This window comes from Chelonoidis abingdonii, chromosome 21 (assembly GCF_003597395.2).
Source record: "Chelonoidis abingdonii isolate Lonesome George chromosome 21, CheloAbing_2.0, whole genome shotgun sequence".
NCBI classification, from domain to species: domain Eukaryota; kingdom Metazoa; phylum Chordata; order Testudines; family Testudinidae; genus Chelonoidis; species Chelonoidis abingdonii.
In genome coordinates this window covers 4,689,266-4,710,659 of record NC_133789.1, presented here as the reverse complement: position 1 = coordinate 4,710,659, position 21,394 = coordinate 4,689,266, and the positions used below count along the sequence as shown (strand labels likewise).

Here is a 21,394-nt window from a genome sequence, read left to right as displayed (position 1 = left end):
CACGTTGCAGCCACTTGAACGCTGGGATAGCTGCCCACAATGCACCTGCTGCAAATGTGGCCACACTGCAGCGCTGGTCGCTGTCAGTGTGGACACGCTGCAGCGCTGGCCCTACACAGCTGTACGACCACAGCTGTAACTACCAGCGCTGCAAAAATGTAAGTGTAGCCATGCCCTCAGACTTTAAGGACAGAAGGGACCATTATGATCTTAATGGGAACATTCCCAGAGTTAAAATTTGGTTAATGCCTCGGCCCTTATGAAAGCAATAGGAGGGGTAAACGTTTCAGAAGCCTCTCAGTCAAGCGCCCCTGGGGAAATGAGTAAGTCGGTGCCTGTGCCTTCTGGCCTTAAAGCCTGTGACTCTATTAATCAATTATTTGTCCTGCAGTAGTGCCTAGAAGTGCCAATCCTGGAGCAGGGCTCCCCCGCACTCAGCGCTGCACAAACACAGAACAAAAAGACAGTCCCTTCCTAAGGAGCTTACAGTCGGTATACAACAAGAAACGGACACACACAGACAGGGGAGTGGAAGGAGACAAGGAGACAATGCTAGTCAGCAGGATAGGCCATGATTCTCCCTACACCAGCAGCCTAGCCTCTGTCCAGGGTTAGTAGCCATCACAGCAAAGGAGGGACTGATGCTGATTCTATTTGTGCTATGTTAGCGCCCACATGCTCAGATGGAGATTGAAGCTCCATTATGTCGGGCGCCGTACTGAGACAGGCCAATGACGGAAGGATTATTCTTATCTGTGCTGTACAGATGGGGAAATTGAGGCACAGAGCAATTAAGTGACTCGCCCAAGGTCACACAGGGTGTCTGTGACAGAGCTGGGAACTGACCCAAGGTCTCTTAAGATGCTTACACCACACGTCATCCTAGCCGTTCACACAGATCTCATCATTATCCAAAGCACAACCAGCCACGTGGGGTCCGAGTAAGACCTTGTCCCATACACCACTGCTCACATTAGCCTCCACTGAAGGACTGGGCCACTTAGCAAGCACCATGGGCTGCAGAGGTATCAGCTATGCTGCTGCGAAGCTGCCAGAGCCCTTTGCCCAGCTCCCGGACTGGGATCAGAGCGTGCTGGTAATAAGGTGCAATCAGTTCTTGACGGCCTTCGTTCATTTCTAGCCAATTACTCATCCCGGCCAAAAGAAGGATCTGCCTTGGACAAGAACAACGTGAGCACCATAAAAAAAAGACAGCGAATTTAGCTGCTTCCTAAATGGGACACCAAGCCACACAAATCAGGTGGCTTTTAATTACTGAAATTGTTAACGAGCTGCTGGGATGAAGGGGAGCAAGAAGTGGAATTTTTCCACCCGACTTCCCTTTCCATCGCACTTGCCACCCATGACCAGACCAGGGCACTCTCAGCTTGCCAGCTCCTGCTGACTGCCAGATCTAGGCATCTGCTCTGCCAATGGTCTAGGGCCAGGTAAGCAGCTGATGAGCCTTTTTGGAAAGAGGCAGATGCATGCCCTGTGGCAGGGCTGTTAGAAAAACGTAGCAGGTCTTTTCCCCCGCCTCTTTGAAGTACAGGCCGACAGGGCTTATTAGTATAGTAAGGGTGCTGTGAGCTGGTCAGCACATAGCTTGGTTGGAAAACTACTTGTTTTCCACCGCGCATTTGGAGGGTGGGTTTTTCATTTGGCTTCTCAGGTGGTTGGAGAAAGTGGGGTGGGTTTGTTCAGCCTCCTCGCATCCACAAGGCAGCCGGTGGGCACGCAGGGTTGGCCCAGCCTCTGGGCAGGACGATGTGTTACAGCACAGGGATGTGTCACGCCCAAGGGAAGAGACACTCAGCCAATGCATCAATTGGATTATTATTCTTAGGTGCATTACGGTAACATGCAAGGTGTGTCCACACTGCATTATAAACCCAGGTTTAGGGGACCCGGGCTTGGGGACTCCATGTTGCTAAAGCTTGTAAATCCAGGTTTACAGTTGCTGGACCCGGGTGTCACAGCCACACTGATGCGTCCGTGCTGCACTGAGAAGAACGTCCGACTCAGGTCTGCAGCTAGGCCTGTGTCCACACTGCAAAATGACAGGGCTTGGAGCCGAGTTTCAGCAGGGCTTGGGTTTGACCCTCCCCCTAGCAGGGTCCTAGGACCCTTGTCCTGAGCGCTCGCTGACCTGAGTCAGCCTGATCTGTGTGTGGATGGAAACGAGGCTTGGGCTCAAACCTTAGTGTGCAAGGTAGACAGACCCCTAGGATATACCTACACTGGAGGAAAAAAATGCAGCAGGCAGTCTCAGCGCCTGAGTCAACTGACTCCAGCTCACGTTCTGGGGCTGGAAATAGCTATGCAGACATTCTCACTCCCCTTGCTGAGTTTCAGAGCCCGGGCTCCATCCTGCATGGGAACCTCTACATGGCTACTTCTAGCCCCGTAGCACAAGCCTGAGCCAGTTGACTCGGCTCTGAGACTCGCTGCTGTGGGGAGGGGAGGGATTGGCAGTGCAGCCGCACCCCTGCAGACCTCAACTGAGGGTAAGCGTGATTCGTGGCCACTGGGACCAGGCATTCACTGCTCTCCTAACCGGCTAGCCCCACTCACACGTCAGGATAACGGGCTATATTACAAGTCAACAAGCCGTCTGCATGGACGACACTAAATAGTATCCCGCTGTCCCGTTGTCTTGGATGTCCCATCCAGAGAGCAGAGCTGTGGACTAGGGGCCAGTATTGCTTCTGCACCCACGCACGTGGTCCTTCCCTTCTTTCTACAATGGTGCAGCAAAGCAAAAACCGACCCCCGCTCTCAGTCTCCCACACAGACCCAGGGCAAGCCTAGGCACAGCGCCATTTCAGACAGGCCCCCAAACAACTAGCCCCAGCGCAGCGGCTAGGTCACACTCACCCCATCTTATGGATGGGGGAATTGAGGTGAGAAATTGCCTGAGAAGGTCACACACTAAGTATGAAGCAAAACCAACGGCTGCCAAAGACACCAGGCCTAGATTCAGTGGCTCACATGCTGTGCCCCCGACCAAGGACTCAGAACAGGGGAAGACCCCAGCCCACAGCCTCCTCTCCAACCTCTCTCCAAGGGTTGGACTCTCCTCCCACTATCTTCATGCAAGGAGGCCTGGCTCCCCCTGCATTTTGCTGGCTTTGCTCGTTGCACCTCCAGTCCTTCCCCACCAGTCACAATCAGGTTCACTGTTATTTGAGCTCGCTACATCCAAGCAAGCTCAGGTGTGTCGACACCTGCTGCATCTCTGTCTGCTGTGTAGACAGAGCCAGTATTGACACTAGTGCAGCTACAGAAGCGACTAAAACCCCTGAGGAAGCAAGGGGTGAAGTCTCCGGTCCCGCCGAAGTCAACAGCAAAACTCCCATGGGGACTTCAATAGGGCCAGGATTTTAGCCAAGGCTTCAGTTAAGATAAATACAACGAACGATGACTGCATGACGCTAGCTGGCATGTGTCATTTCTGGATCTACCCCTGAAGAGAAACGAGGCAAAGGGCAAGAAGCCACGTGAGGAGGACTGTAGCTCTTACCTCCCCTCTTTGCAGACATTCAGAGGGTGAGATCACAGAGATCCGCGCGTTAGAGATTGCACAAAGTGAGACCAAGGCGTGTCTTTTGCCAGCAGACACAGCAGCACGACGCGATGGATTTGGAGACACATTATTATTATTTAAAATCCTAGCCCCTGCTCCTGATTGACAAGAGTCTAATGCAGTTTTCAGTTAAATAAATAAAAAAAAAGTTCAAACTTTTTGCTGTAGCCGTCTCTTCGCCAAGCAGAACACCCAGAATGCTGAAGGCCGACAGACGCCTTACAAATACAATCTATTATTCTGACAGACCCAGCAGGGGTTGCTGCTGAACAGACTCTGGTGAATTTCGCTTTCTTCTGATTTTTGTTTTAAACGCTCCCTGCATTGCACATTGCCACAACTGCTTGGCTAAGGCTTCTGCCTGTTCACATGAAGCCAACTGGAGCTAGAGGTTTCTCTCTCTCTGTATCCGCTCTGCCCTCCTCTAGAAGATCCCCACACAGAGATCCATCAGCACCAGTATCAGCCACAGGGTGGGCCAACCAGAACCAGCCCTTAGGACAAAAGCCCAGGTGAGGGCAATTATAGCTGGGAGAACTCAAGATGACTTTCCAAGCAGGGACCCGACACTGACTTGACCCCTCCACCAGGGAGGGGGGATGTGGTGGCTTTTGTGGAACAGAAATCCAGGCCTATCCCCATAAAATCCCATATTCCAGGCTCTTTCCCCCACATCAACAAGTAGCAGGTCCTGGCTTCATATTGCCTTAATATCTGAAAATACTGTTCCAGGGCACCTGCCTTCAGGTTTCCCACGGAGTGTAGCCGAGACCAGTGAAGGGTTTAGCACCGAGTGACACTGCAACAGTTAGCTGAGAGTTTGGGGGTGGGGAGAGGGAAGTGGAGGTGAAACATTAAACATTCAACAAGAGGGGCGGGGGGGGACGACACTGCCAGCCCTCCTCCCCCCGATATTTACTAACCTGGTGACTTTAAACAAAGGGAACAGAGTCCTGGCTTCTTTCCACCTGCAACTCGATGGAGCCCTGGTTAAGGACAGGAAAGGAGGAAATTCATGAATGAACATGACCCAGAAGGCAAAGTTTGCCAGGGATGGAGGGGTGGAGAGGATAAATGAATAAATCAGGCTAAACGGAGAGAAAACACAAGAGCAGCAGGAGAAAGGATCTGATACTCAAATAAAATCAGCGAATGACGGGAAGGAGAGAACAACTGTAGTTTTACAGTATTGTGTCTCGTGCTCCCAGCTCATCACCGACTACATGTAATGAGCAGGCAAGGACCACGGCACACGTCTGCACATACACACAGAACATACGTGGTACCATTCTCACGCCCAAGCCCGGGTGGAGAGATCCATTTACCACTAGTCACACAGACACGACTCGCACGCCTGCCAGCTCCCTCCTCCTGTCCACACACAGCGAGCACTGCTCCCTCACAGAGGAAAACCCCCGCACACGCACACACTACAAACAGAAGATTGCTACATGAGCCGGGGTTCAGGTGCTCCACTGGTACATCAACAGTCAGACAGTCAATGGCCTGCTTTGATCCCTTCACACAGTGGCAGCAAGGAGTCACCAAGCAGGCAGTGGGCCAGAAGACACAGCCAGGCCCGTGGAGGAAAGCCAGGAACCTATAAATACAGCTCTCTGGTACTCAGAAGGGAGAGGTACCAGCCTGAGACAGGGCTCCCTATGCAGTTACTACAAGGCTGGATCCAGATGACTTCTCTTGGAGCTCCTGCTTTTCAATGACCCCTAGTCACACTGTGTCAAAGCCTGGAGGATTCGAAGGAAAAATAAACCCAAAACACCGAAAAACATTGTTGCTAGAGCAGATGTCCCACTCCGTGTGTGTGTGTGTGTGTGTGTGTGTGTGTTTGCGCACAAGCGCTTTGGGGGGGTGTACACAAACACACATATATTGGGGGACCAAGGTTAGAAACACACAGAACTCTTCATAGGTGAAGAATAAACACCTTTAAAAACTAGGGTCCAGACAGTGGTGGATTAACAAATTTGTCATCCCTAGGCCCCCAAAAAATTTCCCCCCCCCCCCCCCCCCCCGCCAGCTCATCTCCACGCCCCTGTGGCAAGCCTGGGAGGGAGGGGGGAGAAGGGCAGTTGCGGCGTGCTCGGGGGATGGCGGCGGTGGAGCGGAGGTGAGCTGGGCGGGGATTGGTTCCCGGCCCCCAGCCCAGGTTACTCCCCGGGCCCGCAGGCCCCAGCTCAGCCCTGCTCTGCCTCCTCCAAGCGCGCCGCTACTCACTTCTCCCTCCCTCCCAGCACTTTTGCGTGGCAAGCCTGGGAGGGAGGTGGGAGGAGACAGGCCGGGGATTTGGGGAAGGGGCAGAGTTGGGGAGGGGGTGCAAGGGAGTTTGCCGCCCTTGCAAATTTGTTGACCTAGGTGATAACACGCCGCTGGGTCCAGACCTCACCTGGCATAGCTGGTATGACTCCACTGAAACCAACAAGGCTGCGCTGATTTACACCAGTGGAGGATCTGGCCTCAGGCCTTTTTTTCTGGCAGTGCCAATGAGGGAATCACTGAACCCCCAACTCTGTGGTTAGGGCCCAGAAACATGCACACTGGAAGTCAGCACTTGCTTTTGCAAGAAGCTAATGAAACGGCCACACGCCCTGCCTTACAGAGAGGCACCAGGGACCAAGCGGCTGCAGATCCACTATTAACACCAGGGCACAATGGTGAGCAAAAGAAGAACCGAACTAAGAGGAAAAACTCCCGGTTATGAGCATGATTGGACTGCCACATCCCCGGAGGGGAGTCTATGAATAAGCCACTGTCACAAAACATATCAGACAATCCCCCACTCCCTCAAGGCCTGGACAAGCTCTGTAATAAATCCTCCAGCTTCCTCTCCCTTGGCTTCCCTATCAGCCCCAAGGCTGGGCAGGTCTCTTTCAAAGGTCCTTCTCCAGCAGAGAACTTGCAGAACAGTGATGCTCTGGGAATCCCCACAGCGGTGCCCCAGAAGGCACGGACCCTGGAGATGCCCGAGTTGGAGCTGGGACATGGCTGAGCCTAAACTAGCAGCCAGAAACTGCTGCTCATAGAAGGCTGTGTCTGCCTTCCCCACCAGGGGGGTTAACTGTCTGCCCCGGTGCACGCATGGGGGACACATGGTCGGAATGGAGACGATGCACATTTCAGGACAGGTGGCATTACACCCGCCGGGTTCGGGCGCCTCCATCCTGCCACATGCAGACACCTGGCTCCTGCCATTTGCTGAGCTGGGCATGGTTATCACCATGGCAGATCCCGTGGCATCACCACCAGCGGGAGCCATCATGCCACAGGCCCTGCTCTGCAGGACAAACTCTGCCTGTGGCTCCCGGCAACCACTCAGCAGTCGCGGCCATCGGGTTGGTTTTCTGATCCCCGTGTTGTTCCGAGCTGGTCTCTTCCTGGCATGATCATTATGAAGCAAATGAATCCCCAGCATCAAGCAGGCTCTTCTTTAAACTCTGGGTGGGTGTATTTAGGGGTGGGCACACACACCCCATCTGAGGATGGAAACACGGCACAGGAGGGTTAAATGCTGAGTCCAAGCCGTGCCAGGCACATGGGACACACAGCCTCAGACCTCCATTTGATCCTTTGTGTTCAGCAACTGGGGTGGGGGTGGGGGCTGTTGTTTTCTTCTCATTTCTGCGCGGTTCAAGGCTGTGTGGCTCGAGGGCGAGGGAGGGGGGAGGCCTCGGCTCTCACAAGAGCCTCATTCTTTAAGGGCTGGCAGTGGTATGGGGCGGGGGCTGCACCCGGCTCCAGCTCCGCTCGCCTTATGTATCTCTGCTGTTGCTGCTTGACATTCTCCCCCCTCCCTTTTGATCCCCGCTGTCCTCGCAGGGGCATCAGTCTTTCCATCGCTGCCTTTCTGGGTCATGGCCCTGTGGGTTCAGACAAGTGGCAAAACAGACCAGGGCCTTCTCCGGGAGTCCCCTCCCTCCCACCAGGAATGGTGTAACCAGGTCAATGAACAGAGCACAGGGAGCATGATAAACCCCGTTTACGGGGACAACATAAATCAATCAATCTATGACATTGAGTGAGACCCTATCTACACCGCAACCAGAACCAAGCTGGTGACCATATGCCATATATGTTACACTGGCAGCATAGCCCAGTGGGTAGGGAGTTGGAGTGGGACCAGCTAGGTGCTAATCCCCCCTCTGCCACTGACCTGCTGCATGATCTTGGTCACGTCACTTCCACTCACCATGCCTCCATTTCTCCTTCCACCCTTCATGGGCCTTGTGTATTTGGGGCAGAGCCTCGGACTGCACAGCACCTAGCCAAATGCCCTGGTCTCAGCTGGGACCTCGAGGTGTTAATGTAACACAAATAATCAGAAAGGTTCTAGCGCAGAGCTGGGAGCGCCAAGGGTCGGGCCAGGTTCTAAACATTCCAGCTTGGGTCCCTGCTGGTTGGTACCTAAATAAAAGCAACCGATTTTTCTGAAAGGTGCGAGTGCCTGGGGATTTCAGCAGAAGTTGTGGGCACTCATTACCCCTGCAAAAATTAAAACTGTTCTGGTCCATAACAGCCCCCGTTTCCTCCCTCTTCCTACCTGGGCCAGAGGCAGGAAAAGTGGGGTGGGACTCTGGCTACAAATCAGCAACTAATTAAGTCCATCCTGATTGAGCAAGGCACTTCAGCCCACACAAGTCCCATTATGGGGTGACCACGCTAGGCAAAGGAGTATGTTCTTAGTATGTGCTAGTTAACCCGTGGGAACCAACACGGGGTAAAATCTTAGTGGAAACAAGGCAGTTGTAGTTTTAAACCGTTAGCAGGTCCAGATAAACGCAAAGTTCTCCCGTAGCCTTTACCTTGACCTGCTATAATGTGTGAAAGCTACAAACCGCCTTGTCCTCACTAAGATTTGACTTCAGGTTAATTAGCAGCTGTTAGATAACATAAGGTAAGAAGACAAGGCCATGGATTTCAATAGGATTTAAGCAGGTGGATGAGGAAAGATTGAAAAATCCACATTGCTTTCTTCTTTGCTTTCTTTCCCCCTTCTTGCAGATCCAGTGGAAAGGAAACAGAGCGAACATGCGAGTGAGAGAAAGGAGGAGGCATTTGGGGGGAGAAATTGCTAGCTTTCTTCACCCCGTAGAGACCTTGGGAACCATTAAAAACCTCTCTGATGAGACAAGCATGTGCTTAAGTGCTTTGCTGAAGCAGGTCCTCTGTAGGCAAAGGCAGAGTCCAAGTTAAATTGTGTTAGCTGTGGGTTATTGCTGGAGTTTTCATTCTTGGGATGAGGGCAATGGGGTTAATTCGTTCTTGTAATTTTTTGCACACAATATCAAGGACGGTCAGACCTTGGCTGATCACTGGTAAGTAGAGGGTAGTAACTGGAATAGATAAGCATGGAGATGCCTAATTTTCATGCATCCAGGCTTCAAAACGTTGCTCTTTTCTACCCTACAGCTTTTTTATAACTGGGTCCTGCCTGGATGAGGCTGTGGCCACAGCATAGGTGAGACCTCGCTGAGTCACACTAGGAACTGGGAAATGGATTTGGAAAGTAGCGTATAAACAAACAAAACACAGTGGGGAAAAAACCCCAAGCAGACAATGGGAACAGCTCCTCAGCACCCTGCTCGGTTTTGTAGTTCAGGTTTAATCATTTACAGGATAACATGCTAGGAGAGTAGTTGCAGCTGTCGTAGTTACTACAATAACACTTGAGCCCTGATCCTCAAAGGTCTTTACCTTATAGCCTACCACTGAGATCAGGGTCCTGTTGCACTGCGGGACATACATGCCCATGCAAAGAGACACCCCCTGCCCCAAAGAGCTTACCGTCCAAACACACTCAACCAACAAAGGGTGGGAGGAAAGAACAATCATTACCCCCATTTCACAGACAGGGAACTGAGGCACCAAGAGATGAAGGAACTAGCTCGAGGTCACCCAGGGAGCGGGTGGCAGAGTGGGAAACTGGACGGAGCGCTCCTAAGCCAGTCCTGTGCCTTTCTCTCCCTGACTTTGTGGCAGGAGTGGAGTGATACAGCCCTGCCTCTGCTTTTAACCGTTATGGATCTGTGATGGCACGGGGACTCACCGTGTGTGTGGCAGGGGGACAGGGGACGAGCTCGTTCTGGTTCTTGGTTGGGGAAGAGAAGGGAGAGACAGGTCCAGGAATTTCCAGTTTGCAGTAATGCCACCGTGCCCAGCTATTGCACCTTTCAGCCAAGGGTCTCAAAGAGCAGTGCGGTCACAGAGGGACCAAACTGGAGTCAGAACCGGGTTCCAGGCTCAGCTCTGCCACTGAGCCGCTAGGTGCAAGTCACTTCCCTGCTCTGTGCCTTAGTTTCCCCACTGGTGACATGGAAAGAACATGGATTCCCCTTCTCGGAGGGCTTGGATCCAAAAGGAAGAGGGCTAATAACTGTGAATGAAACGTCACCCCCAGCCCTGAGTTATTCCTGATTGAGAAACGGACCCGCAAAGAGGCTGAGTGACTCACCCAAGATCATACAGCGACACACTCAGGAGTCCTGGCTCCCAGCCCTCCTCCTACAGGCCCTGATTCAGCAAAGCACTGAAGTGCAATGTTTGCCTTTAAGCAGGCATGCAGTCCCATGGAAGGGCGTTGCTGGATCACGGCCCCAGTCGCTGGGCTGGGTTTCACCGTTCTCCAAAACTCCCCTTCATGACGACTGCCACGGGGCTGCAACCCCGAGCCGAGGCAGCTGGGCTGGGCTCTGCATTCAGCCTCACCATCGACCCCACCCCAAGGTGCAGGCAAAGGGGAATTTGCCCACGGACAATCACAAAGCAAATGTCAGGAGTTTCTGTTTACACAAATACACAGCAGGAGGCCGATCTGAGCTCTGGACCCCTGCCTTACCACTCAGCCCCACTGAGCCACAAAGCACAGCCTGGGTCTGACCAGGGTGTGGCAGGAGGGAAAGGGAAACAACATGAGGGGTCCTGGGGCCTAGGCAAGCTCCCCATTTTCATGGCCCCTGCAACCCAGTGCTCGCCTTAGGGAGAGGTGAGTCCCCGGCAGCAAACGGTGCAGTCAGGACCTGCAAGGGCTAATGCCAGGGAGAAGGGGCACATGAGACATGGGGGCTGGGGGGAGTGCATCTAGTGGGGCAGCATCTGGGCATTGTTCTTCATTCCTCCAGAGAAAGGAGGGATGTGAGAGGAGGGGGGGACTCTCCTTCGCAGTGTCCTTGAGTGTCCTTTAGAGGCTTTGCTTTTCACGCAGTGCAGCGGATGAAGAAAGATTGAAAAATCCCAAATTGTTCTCTGATTTCCCCACCCACAGCCCTATACAGGGAACGGAGAGAGCACGCAAGTGAGCAGAAGGAAGGGGGATGTGTGGGGGGAGCAATTGCTGGCTGTCTTCACCCTGTGGAGATCTCGGGAACTATTAAAAGCCTCTCGGAGAGAAATTAGCACCGCAGCAGCCAGGCACCAGGAGAGAAACGCTTTGACTCTGAACGAGCCACCAGCACTCCCGCCCTCGGCTGCCCACCCAGCACTCCCGAGGTGTCTGCTACGGGCGCTTCCTGGCTGCACTGGGAAGGGGGCGTGGAGAGCAAATTGCCCCCCCCACCCCACGCATGGCTCCGGTCAGGGAACGTCACATGGGCCCCCTCACACCCTTGTGCAGCCAGAGCACGGATTGCAGGCCCATGGCTACAGTGCTACCCAATCCATGTTGGTCAATGTCATGGTCACAGGATTTTAAAAATCGTAAATTTCATGATTTCCGCTATTCAAATGTGAAGTTTCACCATGTTGTAATTGATGGGGTCCTGACTCAAAAAGGAGTTGGGGGGGCACAAGGTTCTTGTTGGGGGGGGTTGTGGTACTGCTACCCTTACTTCTGCACTGCTGCTAGTGGCAGCGCTGCCCTCAGAGCTGGGCGGGTGCAGAGCGGCGGCTGCTGGCCAGGAGCCCAGCGCTGAAGGCAGAGCTGCCACCACCAGCAGCAGCAGCGCAGATGTAAGGGTGGCATGGTATGGTATTGGCTTTCTTACTTCTGTGCTGCTGCTGCCGGTGGGGTGCTGCCTTCAGAGCTGGGTGCCCAGCCAGCAGCCGCTCTGCACCCGCCAGCTCTGAAGGCAGCACAGAAGTAAGGCTGGCAATTCCATGACCCCCCAAAATAACCTTGTGACCCCCCCCTCCCCACAACACCCTTTTTGGGTCAGGACCCCCAATTTGAGAAACGCTGGCCTCCCCCGTGAAATCAGTATAGCGTAGGGTAAAAGCACAAAAAAAACATTTCACGGGGGGAGACCAGATTTCATGGCCCGTGATCCTTTTTGCATGGCTGTGAATTTGGTAGGGCCTGACCCATGACATTACCCCTGCCTGTGTCACAGGGAGCTCGGGCTGCCCCCACAGCCCTTCCCCTACCCCAAGGCACACATGGAAATTCAATGACTCACCACTGAAGGGCCAGCCTCAAGATTCAAGGGATGGGTGGGTGGGTGAAAGGGGGTTCTAGGTACAAAGTGGGGGGACAACCTGGGGTGCAGTGGCTGTATCTGTCTGGCTACCACCCCTGCCGGGTATGTGGGGCACTGGCCTTTGATGTCAAGTGGCTTCTCTTCCCCTAAAAAGCATGTTCTTTGTGATATCATCATGCAGAATGACGCTGGGGGACGCAACATCCCCCCTCCCCCATTTCCAGCTTTAACTCCCAGTTCAGCCCCATTCCCATCACTGCTCCCCGCAGCCATTCTGGCAGCAAGCCAGGAACCTTAGCAGGCTGGGAGGGTGGGCAGAGAGCCCCCAACCCCACCATCCCGTCCCCATTTAGCAGGAAGTGGGGGATGCCCCTGCCTGGCACAGGGAGGCAGGGCTGGGAAGCAGGCTGACAGGCCCAGGAGCCGGCAGACGCTCTGTTTGGTCTGGGCAATGTGTTTTTAATGAGCCATATAATGCTTTTCAAATTATGTTGGAATCATTAATTTCCCCGAAATGAGACAGATTCCCTCAGTCCTGAGGCACTGCCAGTGCCGCCTCCTGCGCTCACGAGCCTGGGTCTCTCACTCTCTCTCTCTCTGCTTCTCAGCTTTATGACCGTGGCAGGGCTATTTCGCACGGCTCAGTGCTCAGATCGGCCTTTGCACAAGCGGGTGCGCACCCCCTAACCCCCCCCCCCTGTTCTTTAAATCAAAGGGCAGCTGGGAAGCAGCACCAGAGCCATAAAGCAAACGCGCTTCACATCAAAGGGCCAGCAGCAGCAATGGCAGGATTCACGCGGCTGCGCTGGGCTAGGGGATGGAGCTGAATATAAACGACCAGGAGAGCCAAAGGCCGAGAGCAAGGAAGAGAGTTTGCAGTGGGAGAACCAGGCATCAGTGGGATTGGGAATTTGCACCGCCCCAGTCTGGTGATTAGCCCTAGGATTTGGGGGGGGGGGGGGAGGGGGAGGAGCCCTCCCCTTAGGGACTCCTCCCTCCCCACAGCACCCTAGAGAATCTTTCCTAGGTATGCTAGTGAGCCCAGTGCAGGCTGGGACAGGGGGTGAGATTTGGTGTTGTGGCCCCAGCAGAGGGGCCTCCCTGCAGGGCAGGGCAGGGGGAGAAAGGGGGCTTTAAGTCCAAGGGAGCAGAGGCTGCTCTGGATGTTGCAATAACCCCTGGGGCACCTCAGGGCTGTGTCCCAGCAGCATGAGCTCTGTGTATCCCCTCTCATGCCCAGTGCTCCCCCTGTGCCAGCACTGGCTAGGGGAGGGCAGCTCTAGGAGAACTCTCCCCCAGCTCCCGCCTGGCCTCTGTTCTGGCTGCCCGGCCGCTGGGAGCCAGACTTGTGTAAGCGGAGCTCGAGCCATAAAAATCAGGGTGTGGACACTGTGGCTCGGCCGGGTGGAGGGGGAGGCTAATCACCCGAGCTCAACCCTGGGGGCTCAGTGGCTTCCTTGGTGAGAGACGAACCATTGAAAACCCGGAGTGTGTCGGCCCCGCTCCCAGCGTACTCCATGGGAATAAAGAATGGGGGTGTGGCGGGGGGGGTAGGGTGGGGGCATCTTCATGCAAACAATCAGCCCCTACAAACTTCAGGTATTATTCCCCCCTCCTCATCTAAAGCATTTACAGCCGTGGGTTTGAACAGGGACAATCCTAGCAGCGGCTGGTGGGCAGCACGGCCTGGCAGGTCTCATGAGGATGGCTCAGGCCAAATTCCAGGTGAAGCTTCACTGATTCCCCCCTCTCCCCCCCAGCCCCAGTCTCACTGCAGAATAGCAGTTAATTTCTCCCCCTCTCCAAAACAAGGCTGGCTGCAGATCGGGTTCGTCACAGAGTCCTGTCCTCCACCTTTACACGGGATCCTGCACCGCCCTGGCTGATCCTAGCCCTTGGGGGACAAGAGTCAAGTCAGGAGGTCTGTGTAGAGATGCGTCAGCACAGCTGAGAGACCCGGGTCCAGCAGCTGGACACCCAGGTTCATCATGCAAGGGGGACGCTCCACCACGGGCTTGAAAATACTGCGTCTGCGAGCCCGGGGCCCACAGACCTGGGTTTACAATGCAATGTCGGCACACCCACGAGCGCTCAGTGCGACGCTTAACCTCCCTCGCACCCGCCTCCCCTCGTGGTTACGGTGTGATGCAGCCACCTCGCACCACGGGGCAGGGCCAAGGTCTCCGTGCAGCCATTGCTGAGTTGCGGCTACTAGTGGGGGGGCTTTGACCGATACTTGCAGGGAGACGGACACCACAGCCCACTGGCTCTCTCTTCCTGCTCCGACTGCAGTCCTGCTCCATTTCCTGCTCCTTGTTGACCCCCACCCCCACATTGCTGACTCATCCAAGCTGGTTCTGCCTCACTGGAGGCTCTTCCCTCCCAGCCTGCCCTCCCCTGCACACACCACTGGCCTTGCAGACTGAGGGCACCTGCATTGCATACACTCTCCATCCCTGCTGCGATGCCACAAACAGGAGGTCACCTGGTGCTGGGGATGCTCAGCAGGGGAGATGTCTGAACTGAAGGCGAAGATGAAAACAGACAGGGAATAGCAGAAAGCAAAAGGGTTCTAATTGCCCAGGTGGTGCCTTGGAAAGAGTCCTGCCGTCTGAAACCCTCCGCGAACACCGCTGCAGGGGACAAGAGGAGACGGGCCTGCCAGGTGGATGGCCAGGAACCAGCGTTTGCTGTTCAGTGACACAATAAGGGAAGGGGAGGGTAGAATCTGATCTTCTGATGTGCTTCTTCCCAGCACTGCATGGGGGGCGGGATGAAGAGGGGCAGAACTGGGCCCTTCTCTGCCCCACCCCACAGCAGAATCAGTAGGAGAATCAAGGTTCTTTAGACACAATGCCAAAGCAAGACAGGCAACCATTTATATATAATGCAATGCAGCCACTAAGACCTGTCTACACTAGGATTTTACGTTGGTATAGCTAGGCCCCTCAGGGGCCACACCCCTGACAAACCTAACCCCCGATGTTCACAGCGTCAGGTCAGTGGGGAGGTCAGTTACCTATGCCAACAGGAGAACTCCTCCTGTCGGAGTAGGCAGTGTCCACACCACAGTGCTGCAGCTGTAGCATTTTAGGTGTAGACAAGCCCTAAGATCAGGACATCATTGCGGGAGGGGAGGGAAGCGAGGGGCTGTACGTACAGAGTGAGAGACAGTCCCCACCTTGAAGAGTTTCAAATCTAAGACAACCCAGCTGGGGCAGCTTGTGGACTCGGTGCTTCACACCCGTGTTTGAGCATCCACACTATACTGTGAACCTGGGTTTACAATCGCTGAACCCAGGTCTCCAGCTGTGTTACTGCACCCACACTGCGTTACGCAATCATGCATGGCAGGGAGGAGCCTTTGGCTGCCGTCAACAGCAGGGGAGGACGTCCGGAGCCAGAAGCACTGGACTGGCTCCTGAAACAGCAGGAGGAGCTCCCATGCCTGAGACCCCCCCACCCCCAGCCCTACGAGGAATGCAGCGAACTCCCAGGGTACCCCTGACAGGGAGAGCTGGATTTGGTGACCCAGCCAGAAGGACTCCTGTAAATCTGCTACGTAGGCCCCTCCTGAATTCAAGGGGTAGCGCTGGCCCTTTTCACCTTTGGAGCCGCCCTGGGAAGAGTTTATTCTCAGCCGCATTGGAACATTGGTTTCCTTTTTGGTTCTCCTCTCGTAAAGAAACATAAGTAGGCCTAGAAAGGACAGAGTCCACCTGCCCTGAGGGGGTTCCACCCAGTGTTTATAACTGGGGGCTCCCACCAGGTGGGTGAAACACTCAAGGGGGACCCGTTTACATCCCCATTGCACAAATAAGAAAAATCAAGGCACAGAAGGACTAAGTGACTGGTCCAAGGTCACAGAGCGAGTTGATGGAAGGGCCAGAAACTGAACCCAGATCTTCCAAGCTCCAGCATGGTGCCTTCATGACAAGACCAGCCTGGTTCTCTACCTCAGTCGGTCCCACTCCCACAGCACGTCCTAGGACAGAGTTTCACGGTGTCAGAGTTGAAGGCTAGAGGGAGCAGTAGATCTAGTCTGACCTGTACATCAGAGCCCATTGCATTTCACCCAGATCCTCCCCCATCTGAAACCCAATGACTTTGACTGAAGCATTCCAGCTCTCAGGAGACTAAACTGCCGTGTGCCACAGGCAGAGAACAGGAAAGACCAAGGTTACGGCTACACTGCAGCCGGATTCCCAGTGTGGCCAGACAGACTCAAGTGTGCTAAAAATAGCGGCACGGACATGGCGACACGGGCAGCAGCTCAGGTTAGCTGCCGAGTCCAAGCCTGCCCGAACCCCTGGGTCCGAGCTCGGGTCGCTAGCCCAAACCGCTGCCAGCGCTGCACTGTCCATGCTGCTAGTTCTGCTCTCTGTCTGTCTGTGCTGAGAATCACGCCTCTCCGCTGCATTCTCGACATGCCCCACGGTGCATGTCGACCAACACATGAGGCCACTGCAGTGGCAGGGAGTTGATTAGGCAAGAGATGCCCAAATGATCCCAGTTTGTCCTTTTCTCCTAACAGGCTGGGCAGCCTGAAGAACCGTCTCCTCTCTTCAGGGTGCCGTGCTGTGGAAACCAGATTCAGACCAAAGGAAAACACTGGCACAATCACTTACAATGCTGGGACATCCTCGCAGCATTAACCAGCACTGCCCCGTGGGAGCTCTTGGCTAAATTCCTAATCCCAGCACCTCATTCTCTGGGCCAGCAGGCTGTGGTCGTGCCCTGGAGAGCTCTGCTTCCTGGGGAAAGGAAATGCTGCACACAGAACAGGAGCAGCGATCCCTGTCAGTCACAGGTGGGGTGGAGAACCCCTCTCGGTTCTCCTGGACCCGGATATCAACTGCATGCTGTGGGGTTGGGGATGGCAAAGGTCTCCCTGAAGGTCAATGGGGAGTTTTGCCTGCATAAGGGCAGAATCGGAACCAGCCATCCCCTCTTCTTCCAGCTGGGTAACATCTCCACAGCAACCGACATGGACAGTTTTTCTTGGAGAGGTCAGCATTCCCCAGCCACGCCTCTCTTGCCAAGAAGAGACACTGTTCACAGGGGGAGCAGAGCTTCGCACGCAGTCAGCTGGTTTCTCTCCTTCCCGGAAAACAACCATCAAAGACTGAACAGGAAACATTCAAAGGCTGAGCATGGTGCTTAGCAATGGCCACTGGGGCCTGTTGGTTTGCCGCTGAGAGGGGATTTCCTCCAAGCTTTGCCTTGCTGATTGTGCATCTACCTTCCCGGTTCATGAGAACACCGTGCTTTGAGCTTCCACAGTGTCTTTTATTTTAGGATCTCAAAGTGCTTTATCAACTCACGCACACACCTCGCTGGGAGTTAGACGCCATCCTCCCTGTTTTACAGATGGGTAAACTGAGGCATGGAAAGGTTAAGCCTAAAAGTCAGTGGTAGGAAGAGAATCTAGGTCTAACCTAGCCAACCCCCTAGGTAACACGGTCCCCTCCAACACGCTCAGCCCCCCATGTGGCTGTCCTGAAGGGCCAGACTCCACTGGTCACTTCCAAACCTTGGCTTCCCATGCAAGTGGCTTTCAGCACGTGGAGCTGCAGAGATCCTGGCATCACCCCGTGGGCCCAAACGAACACACTCAGGGCCGGCCTGCCTTCTGCATTGGGGTCAGCTGCTTCATCCGAGCCCTCACATGTCACCCCGGAGATTGGACTCTAATAATAGCAGGACGAAAGTGCTGGATTTTTCCATGCATGAAGATTTAAAATGACTTTTATTCTGAGGGTGAGTGTGGCTTGTTAACATAAAGCTGTCTGGGCAAATGGAAAGCCCCGAGTGCCATGACAGCGCTGCTCCAAATAACAGGGGAAGGGACAGTTGATTCATCTCCCATTCTGCCCTTGCCAAACGTAATGGCAGCCATGGAAAGAAAGTCAACTGACAGGTGATTGTTTCGCCCCCTATTACTGTGTCACTCAGCCTGGCTTAGAGCCTGCAGATACAGCAGGGAATGGGGGGCCGGGAGGCGGGTGGGCAGAGAGTGGCACTACTCCTGCCCTTCTGCAAGGTTAGGAAACGGCTGCGGGGCCCAGCTCTCCACTAGGTGAGAGCAGGGGACCCGAAATTGTGCAGTGCCTAGAGGTCCTGACTAAGGCTATGTCTACACATAAGGCAGCGTGCAGAGTACAGGCACTACCATGCAGCAACACACTGCAGTGAACAGCCTTTGTCTGCTGCCAGAGCCTTTCCCCACTTCCTCCCACCTTGCCAGACCCTTCCCTCCCTGCCGGAGCCTTTCCCCACTTCCTCCCTCCCTGCCGGAGCCTCTCCCCACTTCCTCCCTCCCTGCCAGACCCTTTCCTCCCCACCAGAGCCTTTCCACACTTCCTCCCACCTTGCCAGACCCTTCCCTCCCTGCTGGAGCCTTTCCCCACTTCCTCCCACCCTGCCAGATCCTTCCCTCCCTGCAGAGCCTTTCCCCACTTCCTCCCACCTTGCCAGACCTTCCCTCCCTGCTGGCAGCCTTTCCCCTTCCTCCCACCCTGCCAGATCCTTCCCTCCTCTGCCGGAGTTTTCCACTTCTCCCCCTAACGAAGCTCTCTCCACTTCCTTCCTACCTGCCAGATCCTTCCCTCCCTGCTGGAGCCTTTCCCACTTCTCCCACCCTGCCAGACCCTTCTCTCCCTGCCGGAGCCTTTCCCACTTCCTCCTCCCTACCGCGAGCCTCTCTCCACTTCCTTCCTACCTGCCAGACCCTTTCCCTCTGCTGGAGCCTTTTCCCCACTTCCCCCACCTGCCAGGACCCTTCTCTCCCTGCTGGAGCCTTTCCCCACTTCCGCCCTCTCTGCCAGACCCTTCCCTCCCCGCCGGAGCCTTTCCCCACTTCCTCCCGCCCTGCCGGAGCCTCTCTCCACTTCCTTCCTCCCTGCCAGACCCTTTCCTCCCCACCAGAGCCTTTCCACACTTCCTCCCACCCTGCCAGATCCTTCCCTCCCTGCCAGAGCCTTTCCCCACTTCCTCCCTCCCTACCAGAGCCTCTCTCCACTTCCTTCCTACCTGCCAGACCCTTCCCTCCCTGCTGGAGCCTTTCCCCACTTCCTTCCTCCCTCCCAGACCCTTCCCTCCCTGCTGGAGCCTTTCCCCACTTCCTCCCTCCCTACCGGAGCCTCTCCCCACTTCCTCCCTCCCTGCCAGACCCTTCCCTCCCAACCGGAGCCTTTCCCCACTTACTTCCTCCCTCCTTGCTGGAGCCTTTCCCTGCGGTGGGGAGTAGTTCCAGCACCGGGGAGGCAGTGGGGACACTACATGGCTAAAAACAGCAGCATGGACATAGGAGGTGCTACTTGAGTGAGTAGAGAGCCACGTAGGAGATAGACCCTGGGGGCTCAGTAGTGCAGAGCTCTCTAGTCTGCCTGCCTATGCTGTGGTGCACCGTCTACACAGCTGTGTATACCTGTGTTGGCTTGGCATGCAGTATCTGTACTCTACACGCCGCCATAGGTGTGCATGTACCCTAAGATCGAGCCCTCACCATGCTAGGCACTGTACATACACAGTGAGAGAGACACCCTGCCCTGAAAAGCACACAGTGTGAAGAGAGAAGACATACCAAGGAGATATTGTTATCCCCATTTTATGGAGAGATCACAAGTAACATTTTCAAAGGTGCCTAAATCCCACTGGAAGCCCAGGGGACCTATGCTCCTAAATCACTTTGGTGCTATTGAAAATATGGCCCTAATTGACTCCCACAGGGTCACACTGGAGATCTGTGGCAGCCCTGGGAATTGAGCCCTCTCCCACATCCCACTCCAGTTCCCAGCTCTGCCTCTGCCTTACCCTGTGACTGTGGACTGGGGCTTTCGGGTCCCCCCCACTCCTGCCCTCACCTTCCCCCATTGAATAGGTCGTTAAATGAGAACAATAGCAAGAGCACCCAGTATGAGATTTTGATGACTCCTGAGATCCCCCCTGCAGCCGGGCCAGGATTCTACCTCGGGCACTTGGCCCGCTCTGGTTTTAAATGGGTTAGTGATGGAGAGGCCATGCTTTGATATGGCAGTAGCGAGAGGGGACAGCGGCTTTAGAGGATACAAGTCCCGGGTCTGATCCGGAGCAGGATATGGATGCCACAGCCTGTGGAAGGGATGTGAAAACTCAAAGGTGGATCCTGGACCAGAGCCAATCGACAAGCTGTAAGGTGGAAGTCTATAAATCTAGGGAGCCAATTAAAACAGGGAGGCTGGCAAACTCACTCCCCTTACCCCCCACCCCCCGCTGCTTCTCCTGATCCCCACCAAAGCCGTCCTGGCTACCTAGAAGAACCCCCCAGCCCCATTCCTCTGCCCTCTTCAGGAGGGGCACTTCACGCACAAATGTAGCAGCTGCGTTTGTGTGGTTATGAACACGGGAGACATCACACCACACCTGCTGCTGGGCTGACTGCTGAAGCTCTGAACTAGCATCCCAGGCTAAGGGGAGCTGGATTATGTTCACCACGGCCTCTTGCATGGGCTTGTCTCCCAGCTCAGGGTTCCCCTGTCACAATGCCAATCCAGCTCCCACCCCAGGGAAAGCAGGAGAAAGACCTCCAGACCACAGACCCCGTTAGACTGGCTCAGGCCTCGTTTACACTAAAACTTCACTCCACCCAGCTACGTCGCTCAGGGGTGCAGAACATTCCTGCTATTAAGCCCCAGTGTAGACACCACCAGGTGGGTGGAAGAATGTTAGCCACACACTGCCCCTCGAAGGGGGGTGGGGGACAGAAAACCCTTCTGTTGCTGCAACAAGCGTCTGCGTTCCTGTCAGTTCAGCCCCTACCATAGGCTGCAGCAGGGGCTCTTCCGGCAGCTGGGAACAGCTAGCGTGTAGGAATGTGCTTGCCATGACCCCTTCCTGTCCTGGATACGCCTCTAGGGCTGGTGGTTCCTGCGGGGGCATAGAGCCAGCTCTGCAAAGGTGGGGAGGACCCTAACACCAGGAATAGGCCTCACAACTTAGGAGTCAATTACCTCCAGAGAAGACAGGAGTCCACGTTATATGGCTGGGTCATATCCTAGGCTTGGGGGGATGGTGTGATGGAGTAGGGACTGTCTGTGTGGGGAACGGGAAAGCAGGGGATGTCTGTAGGTGAGGGACAGGTAGTCAGGTTGTAATGTGAGCCGGCAGGGGGGAGGGGGAGCTGCTGGGCAGAGGAGAAGGAAACAAAGGGTTTGGTCTTCGGCCGGAGGAGGAGAGGCAGGACAGTTTGGGTTTGGGCTATGGGGAGGAATTCAGGGGATCCTAGCTGGGATCCAAGCACCCTGAACCCCCAGAAGGACTCAGTGGAGGGGTCCGGACTGTGCCTGCAAGCTCTGCTGTAACCTGTGTTCCTGCTGTCCAATAAACCTTCTGTTTTACTGGC

General features: G+C 54.9%; 1 protein-coding gene across 3 annotated transcripts in view; it reads right to left on the bottom strand.

The window, feature by feature from the left end:
* The window catches only part of SRCIN1 (SRC kinase signaling inhibitor 1), a 182,753-nt gene that overhangs the window by 143,432 nt on the left and 17,927 nt on the right, over nt 1-21,394 (bottom strand). The window contains exon 2 of one of the 3 annotated variants that reach the window (XM_075059633.1): nt 4,510-4,572. The exons of the other annotated variants lie outside the window; for them this stretch is intronic. The gene's annotated coding sequence lies outside the window, so the exon portion shown is untranslated. The remainder of the gene's footprint in view (nt 1-4,509; nt 4,573-21,394) is intronic. 3 annotated transcript variants of the gene reach the window in all.